Source organism: Seriola aureovittata, chromosome 24 (genome assembly GCF_021018895.1).
Source record: "Seriola aureovittata isolate HTS-2021-v1 ecotype China chromosome 24, ASM2101889v1, whole genome shotgun sequence".
NCBI classification, from domain to species: Eukaryota; Metazoa; Chordata; class Actinopteri; order Carangiformes; family Carangidae; genus Seriola; species Seriola aureovittata.
In genome coordinates this window covers 253,606-262,582 of record NC_079387.1, presented here as the reverse complement: position 1 = coordinate 262,582, position 8,977 = coordinate 253,606, and the positions used below count along the sequence as shown (strand labels likewise).

The window sequence follows — 8,977 nt, the reverse complement described above, 5'->3', positions numbered from 1 at the left end:
TTGTCCTCACCTTCAATTTCCACCACCACAGTAAGTCTTTTTTCAAAGATTCTTTCCAATTTACGATCCACCATTATTCCTCTCTCTTGCCTTTTCTCCCGTTCAATCCCGTCTCTCACATACTCGTCCATTTGCATGTTTCGCCGCTGTGCGCTCCCCCCAGACAGCAGCTGCTGTCGGGGGAACACGTTTAAATCAAAATACAACAAAAAACAACCGTCTTTCAGGCGAGTGCAAAAAACAATATTTTAGTCCAAAACAATGAGGGTGCTTTCACTTCAGCTTCCCGCAACAATTACTTTCAGCACCAATCTCCTGCAACTCCAAAGTGGGCGTGTTCAGAGTGGTATGGCCGTAAGCGAGAGGGAGCGCGACAAATACCCTCTTTAAACATGACGATCATGTCCTTCATGCACGAAGCTACGTGTTTCTGTCTAGCGCAGGAGCCTTTCCTTTTCAGCGTTTGCTTGTTGCTTTGGCTCTCAACATGTCAACTTTGTAACATTTTAATACAAAAGTGTCTTTACATTGTGATCTGTGCTGTCCCCAAAAGTGCAGCCAGGTGCAGAGTAACAGGTTGTTGAAGCAGGAGCAGCAGCGTCCTCTGCTGATTGCAAAGAGATGCCAAAAAGCTTACAGCACCTGGTATTCCCAGGCGGTCTCCCATCCAAGTACTAACCAGGCCCGACCCTGCTTGGCTTCCGAGATCGGACGAGATCGGGCGCGTTCAGAGTGGTATGGCCGTAAGCGAGAGGGAGCGCGACAAATACCCTCTTTAAACATGACGATCATGTCCTTCATGCACGAAGCTACGTGTTTCTGTCTAGCGCAGGAGCCTTTCCTTTTCAGCGTTTGCTTGTTGCTTTGGCTCTCAACATGTCAACTTTGTAACATTTTAATACAAAAGTGTCTTTACATTGTGATCTGTGCTGTCCCCAAAAGTGCAGCCAGGTGCAGAGTAACAGGTTGTTGAAGCAGGAGCAGCAGCGTCCTCTGCTGATTGCAAAGAGATGCCAAAAAGCTTACAGCACCTGGTATTCCCAGGCGGTCTCCCATCGAAGTACTAACCAGGCCCGACCCTGCTTGGCTTCCGAGATCGGACGAGATCGGGCGCGTTCAGAGTGGTATGGCCGTAAGCGAGAGGGAGCGCGACAAATACCCTCTTTAAACATGACGATCATGTCCTTCATGCACGAAGCTACGTGTTTCTGTCTAGCGCAGGAGCCTTTCCTTTTCAGCGTTTGCTTGTTGCTTTGGCTCTCAACATGTCAACTTTGTAACATTTTAATACAAAAGTGTCTTTACATTGTGATCTGTGCTGTCCCCAAAAGTGCAGCCAGGTGCAGAGTAACAGGTTGTTGAAGCAGGAGCAGCAGCGTCCTCTGCTGATTGCAAAGAGATGTGAAAAAGCTTACAGCACCTGGTATTCCCAGGCGGTCTCCCATCCAAGTACTAACCAGGCCCGACCCTGCTTGGCTTCCGAGATCGGACGAGATCGGGCGCGTTCAGAGTGGTATGGCCGTAAGCGAGAGGGAGCGCGACAAATACCCTCTTTAAACATGACGATCATGTCCTTCATGCACGAAGCTACGTGTTTCTGTCTAGCGCAGGAGCCTTTCCTTTTCAGCGTTTGCTTGTTGCTTTGGCTCTCAACATGTCAACTTTGTAACATTTTAATACAAAAGTGTCTTTACATTGTGATCTGTGCTGTCCCCAAAAGTGCAGCCAGGTGCAGAGTAACAGTTGTTGAAGCAGGAGCAGCAGCGTCCTCTGCTGATTGCAAAGAGATGCCAAAAAGCTTACAGCACCTGGTATTCCCAGGCGGTCTCCCATCCAAGTACTAACCAGGCCCGACCCTGCTTGGCTTCCGAGATCGGACGAGATCGGGCGTGTTCAGAGTGGTATGGCCGTAAGCGAGAGGGAGCGCGACAAATACCCTCTTTAAACATGACGATCATGTCCTTCATGCACGAAGCTACGTGTTTATGTCTAGCGCAGGAGCCTTTCCTTTTCAGCGTTTGCTTGTTGCTTTGGCTCTCAACATGTCAACTTTGTAACATTTTAATACAAAAGTGTCTTTACATTGTGATCTGTGCTGTCCCCCAAAAGTGCAGCCAGGTGCAGAGTAACAGGTTGTTGAAGCAGGAGCAGCAGCGTCCTCTGCTGATTGCAAAGAGATGCCAAAAAGCTTACAGCACCTGGTATTCCCAGGCGGTCTCCCATCCAAGTACTAACCAGGCCCGACCCTGCTTGGCTTCCGAGATCGGACGAGATCGGGCGCGTTCAGAGTGGTATGGCCGTAAGCGAAAGGGAGCGCGACAAATACCCTCTTTAAACATGACGATCATGTCCTTCATGCACGAAGCTACGTGTTTCTGTCTAGCGCAGGAGCCTTTCCTTTTCAGCGTTTGCTTGTTGCTTTGGCTCTCAACATGTCAACTTTGTAACATTTTAATACAAAAGTGTCTTTACATTGTGATCTGTGCTGTCCCCAAAAGTGCAGCCAGGTGCAGAGTAACAGGTTGTTGAAGCAGGAGCAGCAGCGTCCTCTGCTGATTGCAAAGAGATGCGAAAAAGCTTACAGCACCTGGTATTCCCAGGCGGTCTCCCATCCAAGTACTAACCAGGCCCGACCCTGCTTGGCTTCCGAGATCGGACGAGATCGGGCGCGTTCAGAGTGGTATGGCCGTAAGCGAAGGGAGCGCGACAAATACCCTCTTTAAACATGACGATCATGTCCTTCATGCACGAAGCTACGTGTTTCTGTCTAGCGCAGGAGCCTTTCCTTTTCAGCGTTTGCTTGTTGCTTTGGCTCTCAACATGTCAACTTTGTAACATTTTAATACAAAAGTGTCTTTACATTGTGATCTGTGCTGTCCCCAAAAGTGCAGCCAGGTGCAGAGTAACAGGTTGTTGAAGCAGGAGCAGCAGCGTCCTCTGCTGATTGCAAAGAGATGCCAAAAAGCTTACAGCACCTGGTATTCCCAGGCGGTCCTCCCATCCAAGTACTAACCAGGCCCGACCCTGCTTGGCTTCCGAGATCGGACGAGATCGGGCGCGTTCAGAGTGGTATGGCCGTAAGCGAGAGGGAGCGCGACAAATACCCTCTTTAAACATGACGATCATGTCCTTCATGCACGAAGCTACGTGTTTCTGTCTAGCGCAGGAGCCTTTCCTTTTCAGCATTTGCTTGTTGCTTTGGCTCTCAACATGTCAACTTTGTAACATTTTAATACAAAAGTGTCTTTACATTGTGATCTGTGCTGTCCCCAAAAGTGCAGCCAGGTGCAGAGTAACAGGTTGTTGAAGCAGGAGCAGCAGCGTCCTCTGCTGATTGCAAAGAGATGCCAAAAAGCTTACAGCACCTGGTATTCCCAGGCGGTCTCCCATCCAAGTACTAACCAGGCCCGACCCTGCTTGGCTTCCGAGATCGGACGAGATCGGGCGTGTTTTTTTTTTTTTATCTTTTATTATCAAAAATATAGCACAATCTGTATTTACAATACAATCCATTTGACAGGACATACTTTTATCAAAAACATGGCATTACACACCCTCTAAGTGTATAAATAAAACCCCATCCCTTACCATAAAGAAACCGTAGCCTTAATAACACTACGATCAAAAAAAAAAAAAAAAAAAAAAAAAAAAAAAAATTAAATTAATTAAATTAATTAAATAAAATCAATCAATCAATCCATCAATCAATCAATCGAACAATCAATAAATAGATAAAGTAAACAAGAACACAATCCATACTTTTCCATGACTCACCTATCAAAGCATAGACTCTAAACAAAAACACTATAACATAAACCACAAGTTTCCCTCATTCCCTGCCTTCATTAAAGTGTTGTGTCTTGTGAAATGTTTGTCAAAAGTGTCCTTGTCTGCCCTATAAATTGTTCTAATATGTGCCTTGAGTGTGTTTTGAAAAAGTTTCTTTACATTGACTGTTTTTTGTTCAAATAGTTTGTAATTCCTATTTATCCATATTGTTTTCCTTGCCAGCGCTAGGATTGTGTTGATCAGTGTGTTATTCTTCTTTGGATGTTTTCCTGTAATTCCAAATAACCAAGTCCATAACCAGTCCGTATTGTTGTGTATTTTTAAATTGCAATGTTCCTGTAAGATTGATTTTATATATAACTGTAACTGCTTTGCTTCTATGCATGTTTGAAATATGTGTTCAATGTCCTCTGGTTCTTGTTTGCATATTGTGCAAGTCCTTGAGTATTTCTGTTTATTGATTTGGTGCAAGATAATTCCAGTGTAAATCCTTCTGTGTCGAATGTTAAAGTCCAGGTTTCTTGTCATACCGTCTATTAGTGGTATGTCTATATTTGTCCATATTTTTTTAATTTCTTTTAAAGGGTATTGTTTTTCCCAGGTATGTTCTGCAGTAGGTGACCTTTTGATTTTCTCTACTAGCAACCTGTACCATGTCTTCGTTTGGACATTTTCTAGTCTTTTCCTGTTGTCCTTTTCTATGTATTCCAGTTGGGGAAGAGCAGCTCCAATACCTTTTTTATTCTCTTTTAGCAAACCTCGCCACGCAGGGTCAAGGGTTTGTTCAAATTTCTCTTTCAGTTTTCTTATGTTTTCTTTTCTATACATTATTTTTCTCTCTCTCATTCTTTTGCATATCAATTCAACATTAAAATCTCCTCTCTCATCGATCACTTGATCCACCCTCGTTAGCCCAGCCTCTCTCATCGGACCGCTGATCAGAACTCTCCCCTCACATACAAAGAAGGGACTGTTCAAGAAAGGTAATTGCAGCACATGCTCTTTATTACTGCACTTGGGCCAGAGGTGGGGCAGAATCTTTCCCCAAGCCTCAAGTACCTCCTGGTAGAAGCCAGGCAGGCCATTCCTGACTTTTCTGGGGAGGAGCAAGCACAGATTGTATGCGTCTTTCTCCCCGTACTCGGCCAGGTAGCTGGCCAACCAGTCCTCCCAGGGGTACTGCCGGTCCGGATCTAGAAAATTTCTGATAATTTTAACCCTGAGTGCATCTTTTTTTGCACCTATATCAATTAATCCTAAACCCCCCTCCCTTCTATTAGCAATTAACACTCTGTGAGCTATCGAATTTCCCTTTCCCCTCCAAAGGAAGGAGGAGATTGCTGCTGTCAGCGATTTAAGTGCCCATTGCGGCAGCTCACAGGTTCCCATTAAATGATTAATTTTTGACAGTATCAGAGCATTAACTACAATTACCTTTCCTTTCAGTGTTAAACCTCTTGCTCTCCACAAGTTTAAAATCCCTTGCAATTTCCCTATCATTTCCCTCCACCCTCTGTCCCTAGCCCCACCCTCATTCTCTCCTATATATACTCCTAATATTTTCCTACACCCATTGTTTACCCTAAATCCCCATTTATTTACATAGTTATTCACCCTTCCAAGTTGACCTATTTCAGATTTGGTTATGTTTATTTTTGCTCCTGATGCTTTGCTGTAAGTTTTGAAATGTTCCATGATTTTGTCTATGCATTTACCTGATTTGACTGTTATTGTAATGTCATCTGCGTATTGAGTTATTTTAATAGTACTGTTTTTGGGTGTTTGTATTCCTGTTATTTCTTTATCTTTAATTATCGCTTGAGCTAGTGGCTCTGCCACTATGCTATATAGCAGGCCTGACAGCGGACATCCTTGCCTCACCGATCTTCTAATTTGAATACTGTCTGTTATCATTCCATTGCATTTTATTACACTTATGGCGTTTTTGTACAATAACTGTATCCAATTTATAAACCCTTGTCCATATCCAAATTTCTCTAATACTTTATAAAGAAACTGGTGTTCTACTCTGTCAAATGCCTTTTCAAGGTCTATTGTTAGCAGAAGCCCCCCCTGTGCTGTCATTCCTCTTACTGTATCTCTTACTGTAGCAATTGAATCTTGAATGTTTCTACTGGGTATGCTGTAGGCCTGATTTATACTAATTATTTGATTTAATGTCTGTTTTATTCTATTGGCCAAGGTTTTGGTGAGTATCTTGTAATCTGTATTTAGCAAGCTTATTGGTCTATAGTTGGATATTATGTTTCTGTCTCCTTTATTCTTATAAATTACTGTAATCATACCTGTAGTGAAAGATTTTGGTGTTTTTTGTTGTTCTTGCATTGTATGGTAGAGGTCGAGCAACAGGGGGGCCAGCTGTTCCTTAAACCTGATGTAAAATTCTGCTGTTAAGCCATCAGATCCTGGACTTTTATTCTTGTTTAAGTTGTCTATTGTCACTTCTATTTCTTTTAATGTTAATTTGCTGTCACACCATTCTTTATCCTCCATGTTAATTTTTTTGTCTACATATGATAATATTTTTTCTGTTTTTTCATTGTTGCTTCCTTCTTCTTTGAATAAATTCGTATAGTATTCTTTAATAATTTCTAGTATCTCTATTCTATCTGTGTGTATGTTATTGCTTCTATCTTTCAATTCTTCTATTATAGTTTTATTCTGTTTTTGCTTTTCCATCCCCAGAAAAAAAGCTGTGCACTTCTCCCCATCTACCAGATTTTGAAATCTACTCCTAACTGCAGCCCCTTTACATCTTTCCCTTTCTATATTATTTAATTGATTTTTATATAATTCATACTTTTCACAGCTTCTATTTCTTTGGTTATCTATTAATATCAGTTCTTCTTCTAGTTGCTTTCTGATGTTCTGTTCTTCTTGTTTTTCTTTCCATTTTTTCTCTTTGCTATAATTGATACTTGCTTTTTTGATTCTTTCTTTTATATTGTCCCATCTTTCTATATAATTATTATCTATTTGCATTTCTGTTCTAGCGTAACTAAGTAAGTTTTTGATTTTTTTGACATATGCCGGTCCATCAGGAGGCTGGAGTTGAGGCACCAGGTGCCTCCTCCCTTGATCCCCCCTACCGAGTCCAGCAGACACTCCAGAGTTGCATGATCACTCCATGTATTAAATTTGTACGTTGTTTTGTTAATTTTCTTAATCACTTCTGGGGCCGCTAAACATAAGTCTAGTCTTGATTGTCTTAATGTACCCTTTACCACCTGTCTTCTTGAGAATGTTCTTTTTAAAGGATTCTGTATTCTCCATATATCCATCAAGTTATAATTGTTCATCAATTCATATAATGCTGTTCTACTGCTGTCATTTTTATATACATTATTTACAGATATATCCGATTTTGTTAACACTGTATTAAAGTCCCCAACTATTAAAGTTTTGTTATTTACCCATCTTCCTATTTTATTAAACATCTCTTTCCTTTCTTTTTCACAATTACTGGCATATACATTGATTATTCTAAAGGTACTATTATTTACTATGATATCTATAATTAATATTCTACCTTCATTATCCTTATATATTAGTTTACTATTTTCTATCATATTAGTATTTATTATAGTAGCTATTCCACATGATTTATTAGTGCCATTATTATAATATATTTCCCCTTTATTTATCTTTGTTGCTGCTTTTAAGCTGTCCTCATCCCATCTTGTCTCCTGGAGACATAGGACATCGCAGGCTGGATTACTTAATATATTTTTCATCCTGCCACAAGTGCGGAGACCATTGACGTTCAGGGAGTGCAGCAGCAACATTGTAACAAAAAAAATGTTTTTTAAACACCTAGTTTATTCATCGTTCTTTTTTCTTTCTTCCTTTTCTTAGTTCTAGCGGCTATAGTAGAGGTGTGCTGCTTCCTGATGCTCTGGATGGTGGCGACGTCCATCTCAGAGTCACCGTCTGATTCCCCCTGCTGAGTCGGGGAGGTCGAAGCCGGCGCTCTGGGGGGTGCGGCTGCCGCCTGCTGCAGATCGCTCAGAGTCTCCCCCACGTCCATCGATTCCAGGGCAATGGACGGCTCCGGCCCCTCCGCGAGCCCGTTTCTGCCCTTGCCCTTTCCTCTCTCTCGGGGACCAGAGTTTACACTCAGCCCATCTCTGCTCTCGACCAGCTTTGTGGCCAGGCTCTGTGCGGCTTTTGCGAGGCTTGTAGCCCTCCGCTGGGGGAGACCCTCTCTGTCAGCCGCTTCCACGGTGCCGCTGCCCCCCTCACCGGCCTCTTCTCCTTCCTCCTCCTCCTCACTCATGTCCTCCGCCTCTGTTGACGGTGCCTCCGATCCGGACCCCGCCACAACATCAGACTCACTGTAATTACAGCTACATTCCTCCATCAGGTTGCAGCACACCTCACATTTTTTAATCTTTTTCTGTTGGCTGCTGCACTCCCTCGCATAATGTCCCTGGACTCCGCACTTGTGACAGGAGAACTCCGGACAATCTCTCAGGATGTGCCCCGGCTGGAGGCACATCCTGCAAACTTTTGCTTGTCTGTCATGTATCACACGAAAGTACTCAGGTCCCATTACTGTTTCAAACCGCGCTGAATACGGTAACGATTGCACCTTGTCATTAAATTTAACTTTTAAAAACCTCGTCCCGTCCGCTACTTGTGTGCCCGCCACATCCTCCTTCTAATAGCGGATGCAGCCGATACACCCCATCCCTCAAGCTTTTGCATGATTTCATCGTCTGTGATATACGCAGGTAAGTTTAGAAAGGAAACCATTAACTCATCGTTACAAAGGTTTTTAACTAAAATGCTTGTGTTACCTATTTTGAAACCGTCTAGGAGCCGCTCCTTCCCCTTGGCATGAGACATAGTTATCTCATATGTCCTGGCACCGGTCGCTCTGCAGGCAATAAGCCCCCCACACAGAGCTCGGATGGCTCTCATGAGTTCCAGCACCGGGACCTCGTCTTGTCCGGTCACTTCCAGGCTCGCTGTTAATTCCCGATCGTAAGTATTCCCAACTGTCTGCTTTGTTGTTCCTTGTCGCTGCTGTCTCTCACCGACTGCTCCAGTCTCTCTCTCCTCTCCGCCGCTCGCCTCTCGCTCGCCCGCCGCTGCTGCTTTCTCTCTCTCTCCCGCCGCTGCTCTCTCCCTCTCCGCCGCCGCTCTCGGAACTCCATGGAGTCCC

The 8,977-nt window shown here is 43.5% G+C and overlaps 7 non-coding genes across 7 annotated transcripts; all 7 read right to left on the bottom strand.

The window, feature by feature from the left end:
• Window positions 1-630: 630 nt before the first annotated feature.
• Window positions 631-749, bottom strand: LOC130165864 (5S ribosomal RNA). Its single transcript, XR_008827044.1, has one exon. It is a non-coding gene; the product is annotated as a 5S ribosomal RNA (ribosomal RNA).
• Window positions 750-1,019: 270 nt separating this feature from the next.
• Window positions 1,020-1,138, bottom strand: LOC130165740 (5S ribosomal RNA). Its single transcript, XR_008826954.1, has one exon. It is a non-coding gene; the product is annotated as a 5S ribosomal RNA (ribosomal RNA).
• A 270-nt stretch (window positions 1,139-1,408) lies between these two features.
• Window positions 1,409-1,527, bottom strand: LOC130165862 (5S ribosomal RNA). The gene has a single exon (XR_008827042.1). It is a non-coding gene; the product is annotated as a 5S ribosomal RNA (ribosomal RNA).
• Window positions 1,528-1,796: 269 nt separating this feature from the next.
• On the bottom strand, window positions 1,797-1,915 carry LOC130165733 (5S ribosomal RNA). Its single transcript, XR_008826947.1, has one exon. It is a non-coding gene; the product is annotated as a 5S ribosomal RNA (ribosomal RNA).
• A 271-nt stretch (window positions 1,916-2,186) lies between these two features.
• LOC130165854 (5S ribosomal RNA) lies at window positions 2,187-2,305 on the bottom strand. The gene has a single exon (XR_008827035.1). It is a non-coding gene; the product is annotated as a 5S ribosomal RNA (ribosomal RNA).
• A 270-nt stretch (window positions 2,306-2,575) lies between these two features.
• Window positions 2,576-2,694, bottom strand: LOC130165843 (5S ribosomal RNA). Its single transcript, XR_008827025.1, has one exon. It is a non-coding gene; the product is annotated as a 5S ribosomal RNA (ribosomal RNA).
• Window positions 2,695-2,963: 269 nt separating this feature from the next.
• On the bottom strand, window positions 2,964-3,083 carry LOC130165778 (5S ribosomal RNA). Its single transcript, XR_008826989.1, has one exon. It is a non-coding gene; the product is annotated as a 5S ribosomal RNA (ribosomal RNA).
• Window positions 3,084-8,977: the final 5,894 nt, after the last annotated feature.